The 6,607-nt window shown below is 33.9% G+C and overlaps 2 pseudogenes; both read left to right on the top strand.

Moving 5' to 3' along the window:
• Positions 1-3,122: 3,122 nt before the first annotated feature.
• On the top strand, positions 3,123-4,051 carry LOC148918145 (uncharacterized; annotated as a pseudogene).
• An 871-nt stretch (positions 4,052-4,922) lies between these two features.
• Positions 4,923-6,368, top strand: LOC148918144 (uncharacterized; annotated as a pseudogene).
• Positions 6,369-6,607: the final 239 nt, after the last annotated feature.

The following is a 6,607-nucleotide window of genomic DNA, read 5'->3' as shown; positions in this document are numbered from 1 at the left end:
TTTCCAAATTTATATAGTGAATAAGAAAATTAACATAGGTGCAGATAGCAACACTCTTTTTGTTTTTGTTTCAAAGTTCTCATTCCCAAATCAACCAACTCACAAAATAGGTATAATATATAATATTGCGCGATATTTATTTTATTTTAATTGTTTGCATAAATGGGTTTTGTTATTGATGTTGTAGCTGTGAAAGTCTAGTTGTGGATGATAAGGTGTTGGCCTCCAGCCATATGGCTAAATGTAGTCCAGGGGTAAAAATTTAGCCCTCCAAAATATTAATTTTTTAAAAAATAGTGCAGGGCTATATTTTAGGGTCCTTCATATTTTATTATTTTGAGAAAAACTATAGTACAATACTCATACATTCCACAACTATATATTGTTTAATTTAATTAAACTACTATTTAGAGACAATATTCCATATATGACACGTATTAAGAACAAGATTTCTGAAATGTTAAATGAAATGAGTGGGAGAGGTATTTATAGACAAATTTTAGGTTTTTAAATTTTTAAAAGAAATAATAATAAAGCCAACAAAGGAAATTAAAAAAAATTAATAACTGGAAGGGTTCAAGGGGTGGAGCTCAACGGTTATGAACAAGACTTTTTTTTATTTTTATTTAAACAACACTTGAAAAGATGGCAAAAGCTGACCACATTTATTATTTAAAAAAGAAAAAGAAAAAAGAAAAGGGGAGTGGGTAGGTATGGATTCCAACGGTCATTGCCAACAAGAAACATTCAAAAAGCTTTAAAATATATATATATATATCCAGCTTTTAAAAAAGGGAGTGAGGAGTGCTTTAATTATTAGTTGTTAAAAGCATGAATGGGGCCCATTATAAATTTGTCATAAGCCAAAGTGGGCTACATTTGGCCCGGTTGGAGGGCTAAAGGGCCAAATGTGGCCTCCAAATTTGGCCAAAATTTTATTTAGCCCATGGCTGGAGATGGCCTAAGCCAACGGAAAAAGATTCTTTTTATTTTATTTTATAGAAATATGTTTTGATATGTTTAATTTAAACAAGATGGCATAATAATAATATGATGAGAGCGATGTGAAGTACGATCCTTTTTGTACGATAGTTTGGAGCGTGGTGATTGGAATGCTGCAAAGGAGTTTATTGATCGACACCCTGAGGCACTAACACATAGAGGTTCATCAAGCGGTGGGACAGCTCTTCATGAGGCAATTGATAGGAAGCACTTTGACATTGTGGAAGAGTTGCTGAAGCTGATGACAAAAGAGCACTTCGAAATTGAAGATGGCAATGGTTCCACAACTTTTTTCTATGCTTTGATAAGAGGAATGGCTCCAATAGTTGCCAGCATGGTTAAAAAGAACGAGAAATTAGTTACCATGCGTTTTAGCAACGTATCAGGAGGTATGCCTCCAGTTTTATTCACTTATGGTTTGGGCCATTGGGAAATAGCTCGGTTTCTCTATTCTCGCACTCCAATCCAAGTTTTGACAGAAGACAATAATGGCCGCGAAGGTGCTGAACTTATTTCCCAGTGCATTTTCTACATAAATAAATTTGGTAACACTGGATCTATAATAGTTAGTATTTTGTATTCTCTTCTCTCTTCTCTCATCTCTCTTCTCTTCGTAGTATCAAACTAAATTTTTCATGTTAAAGTTATATATAAAGTGAGATGTACCAACTAAATATAATATGCCTGATTTGATTTCTTTTGTATTGCAAGGATAATCGAATTGAGACTGAAAAAAAAATATATATTAATTACATTAATACCAAATGAACTTTACAAAAATATATATATAATTGTTTAACTAATAATTGACACAAATTAATGTGCTAATCATCCAATTATAAACTAGGAATGAGTAAAAAAAGTAAATGAAATGAAACAAATTATATATGTGATTTAAGTGATATAATTCTAAACCTGAACTCTTATCTATACATAATTATATATGTATGTGGGCCTAACAGGCCGGGCTTTCTTAGGCTTAATTGGGCCTGGCTGTGCTTGACACTAAGCTCAAACCTAGCCCAGCCCAAGGCAGTCTGCCATCTCAAAGCCCATGGGCCAGGCCGGGCGGGCCCCATCGGCCCATGAGCCCGCGGGCCAAATGTTGAGGCCTAAGCGCGCACACACATATGTATATATATATATATATATATATATATCATTATACAGAAATAGAATAATACTACTTCAAACAAAGTAGGAAAATGTATTGATTGGATTGTGTTGCTTTATCTTTAGATATACACGTACAACAACCTCAACCTGCTCCTATCAACCCTGATGTTTGTGTAAATTTGGAAGTATGACAAAAGAAATAGAAGGGATCTCATTTCCCATCCTTTGTTATATTTTATATAAAGTAATGGAAAAAAAAAAACACATGTAATATTTTATATAACGTATCCTTCCAAGGCAAAGCTTGATGGTATTCATGTACACTGCGTTCAAAATGTTCATCATATATAAATAGAGTATAGCAGTCGAAGTAAAAAAGTTCTATAAATATTTTTGTATGTTTTTCTTTCCTTTTTGTTTTTGTTTAGCCAACATCTACGAATTTACGCAATGTAGTTACTGGGTTTCTTCCAAGGAGTTGTTAAGAATCTTCTCAAACTGTTAGGTATGCTAGCTACATCCATCCACATTATTGATTCTTGGTTTAATTCTCACTTTTGTAATATGCTGTAGATTAATATTGTTTTCACTGTTAACCTAGGAATCCATGACTTGCACAAAATGAGATTGGGCCATGACCGACTTCTACAAATTCTACAGTTCATGTGTGACATGGGAAGACGTACAAATCTTGACTCGAAGCAAAATGCTTTCGTGAAAGAGGCAATCTTCCGAGCTATAAAAAGAGGACAAGTGGAGTTTATTAAGGAGTTGTGTAAGGCGAATCCAAGATTCATACTAGTGAAGTTGGATGAAAGAGGTAGATCAATGTTTCATTACACCGTCGAATGTGGTCAAGAAAAAGTTTTTAATCTTATATATGGGCTCAGTGAATATGATAGGAATGCTATCTTAGCAACTACCGATGTGTCTAACATATTATCATACATGCAGCAGGGAATTTATCTGCCCATCTTAATCATATTCAAGGTGCAGCTTTGCAAATGCAAAGAGAGCTACAATGGTTTAAGGTCAGATTTTCTCACTTTATTACATAAATGTAACCTTAGACAATTACTTTGTTACATATCCCTATAAAGATTTCAGAAAGGCCTCGATGTTATTAGGAGTAAAACCATTTATTATATGGAACTTTCTATTTTGTTAGGTTTCCGATGTGGGACTTGTATATTCTTCAACAATCCTTATAGGCTATATATGTAATGTGAGTTTTCTTTATGAAATGTAGGAGGTGGAGTGTATTTTACCCCCCCAGTACTTGAAAGCAAGAAATAAGACCGAGCAAATAACAGCACGAGAACTATTCACCAAGAACCACAAAGAATTGGTGAAGGAAGGAGAAGAGTCAATGAAAGGGACAACAACTTCTTGCACAGTTGTAGGTGCCCTCATTGTTACCATTATGTTTGCTGTTGCATTTACAGTTCCGGGTGGAAATCATCAAGATAAAGGTTTTCCCATCTTTTTAAGAAAAAAGTTATTTAGGGTTTTTCTAATTTCATATTCTATATCACTTTTTTCTTCTACGACATCAGTGATGATATTCTTGGGAATTCTCACATCACGTTATGTAGAAGACGATTTCCTTTGGTCTTTGCCCACAAAAATGCTATTAGGCATTTTCACCCTTTTTTAATCTATCGTCGCCATGATGGTTGCTTTTTCTTCAACTCTTTTTATTATGCTTGAGGGAGAATCATGGGAATCTATTTCAATCATTTTTCTTGCCGGCGTTCCAATCGCCTCATTTGTGTGGATGCAATTCCCCCTCTTTCTTGACATTTTCATGTTTACTTATGGAAGAGGAATACTTGACAAGAAATGCAGAGCCTAGGAATAAAATACTGATTATGCGGTGTGATGTTTGTCTTTTGATGTTGTGTGATGTTCGTCTTTGGCTTTGTCAATGTACTTGTGTTATATATATACATATATATATATATCTATTTCGTTGAAATAAAACCATCCTTATAATCAACTTTGTTTTATGCATACATTTTTGTTTGAATGATTTCTAATGAAATGTTTCGTTTGGCTTTACCTAAGGTTCATAAATCTAAACTATAAAGTAATTAACATCAAATTAATATACAAGTGGGGTCTATCTGAAGATTGAAGCTGAATTGAAGCAGGATGATTAGTTCTAACATGTCCAACATTATGCTTATATTTCCTGCACCTTCTTAACAAATTATAAAGCTCCCAATATCATGCTTATATTTTTCTACATCTTTCACTGATTAGCAAGTTGATTATTCTATCTTGTCATATATTCTTGCATCCTACTATCCATTGTTTAAAGTGAACTTGACCAAAAAAATGACAAGCTATATAATGAGGTCTAGTCTACGTTTCATTGACAATCAATGGGGCCTGCAACGCTATTTACTTGTGTCACTGTGTTTGTTGTGTCCAATAATTATCTTGTTACCTTCACACTGCGATTGTACTACATACTCTTTTGCTCTGTCTTGGGATGAATGGGATACCCTGATTATTATAAGCCAAGCTTATTTTTAAAGTGCGCAAGGAACTTCCTCTTTGCTATTTATTGTGTATATATGAAGGAGTGCAAGTTTGCATATTCATTAATTAGCTTTCATTCTTCACGAGACAGTGTCTTCATATATATCATTATATAGAGATATAATAATACTACTTCAGGACAAGTAGGAAAATGTATTGATTGGATTGTGTTGCTTTCTCTTTAGATATACACGTACAACAACCTCAACTTGCTCCTAACAACTATGATGTTTTTGTAAATTTTGAAGAACTGTAAGATGACAAAAGAAATTGAAGGGATCTCATTTCCTCAAGTAACGTATCCTTTCAAATTGTTCATCATACACGTACAATTAGTATATATAGAGTATAGCAGTCAAAGTAAAAAAGTTCTATAAACATTTTTGTCTGTTTTTATTTCCGTTTTGTTTTTGTTTGCCAACATCTACGGGTTTCACAATGCAGTTATGGGTTTCTTCCACGAAGTTGTTAAGAATCTTCTCAAAATGTTAGGTTCTCTAGCTACATCCAAAATTATTGATTCTTGGTTTAATTCTCACTTTTGTAATACGTTGTAGATTATAAAAAAAAATCTCTGTTTACCTAGGAATCCATGACTTGCATGAAATGAGATTGCAACATGACCAAATTCTTCAAATTCTACGGCTCATGAGTGACGTGGTAAAAAGTAGAAATTTTTACTCTAAGCAAATTGCCTTCGTGCAAAAGGCAGTCTTTCGAGCTGTAAAACAAGGACAAGTGGACTTTATTAAGGAGATACGTGAGGCAAATCCAAACATCCTAGGGATGAAGGATGAAAAAGGGATGACAATATTTCATTATGCTGTTGAATTTCGTCAAGAAAAAGTTTTTAATCTTATATATGGGCTCAATGAAGATGATAGGAATGCTATCTTTACGGGTGTAGATAGGTTTAACAATACTACCCTACATTTAGCATGGAGTTTATCTGCCCATCTTAATCAAATTCAAGGTGCAGCTTTGCAAATGCAAAGAGAGCTACAATGGTTCAAGGTTAGAATTTCTCACTATACATATAATGAATATGCCCAGAGGCTATATGTCTAAGTTTTATTTAATGAATAAATGTAGGAGGTGGAGAGTATTTTACATCCCCAGCATGTAGAAGTTATTGTTCCTGAGAAAATGATAGCACGAGAAGTATTCACCAAGAACCACAAAGAATTGCTGAACAAAGGCGAAGAGTCAATTAAAGGGACATCAACTTCTTGCACAGTCGTAGGTGCCCTCATTGTTAGCATTATGTCTGCTGCTGCATTTACAGTTCCTGGTGGAAGCAATCAAGATACAATTTTTCCCATCTTCTTAAGAAAGAAGTTATTTAGGGTTTTTATAATTTCAAATTATATATCACTCTTTTCTTCGACGACGTCATTGATGATATTCTTGGGAATTCTCACATCACGTTATGCAGAAGATGATTTCCTTTGGTCTTTGCCCACAAAAATGATACTAGGCCCTTTCACCCTATTTTTTTGATCTATCGCCACCATGATGGTTCCTTTTTCTTCATCTCTTTTTATTATGCTTCAAGGAGAATCATGGATATCTATTCCAATAATTTTGCTTGCTAGCGTTCCAATCAGCTCGTTTGTGTGGTGCAATTCCCCCTCTTTCTTGACATTTTCATGTCTACCTATGGAAGAGGAATATTTGACAAGAAATGCAGAGCTTGGGAATAAAATCTTGATTATGTGGTGTGATGTTTGTCTTCTGATGTCATATGATGTTCGTCTTTGGCTTTGTCACTTTTAAGAAGTTTATATGAAACATGTAAAGAAAACACAATGTACGTGTGTGTTTCTATATATCTATTATGTAAAGATGATGGTTTGTTTAAAAAGGGTGGTCTATTATATGTAAAGATGATGGTTTGTTTAAAAAGGGTGGTCTATTATATGTAAAGATGATGGTTTGTTTA

Source organism: Prunus mume, linkage group LG4 (assembly GCF_029339155.1).
Source record: "Prunus mume cultivar Tortuosa linkage group LG4, ASM2933915v1, whole genome shotgun sequence".
Taxonomy (NCBI): domain Eukaryota; kingdom Viridiplantae; phylum Streptophyta; class Magnoliopsida; order Rosales; family Rosaceae; genus Prunus; species Prunus mume.
The sequence above is the reverse complement of the archived record's forward strand: the minus strand, read 5'-3'. Positions and strand labels throughout refer to the sequence as shown.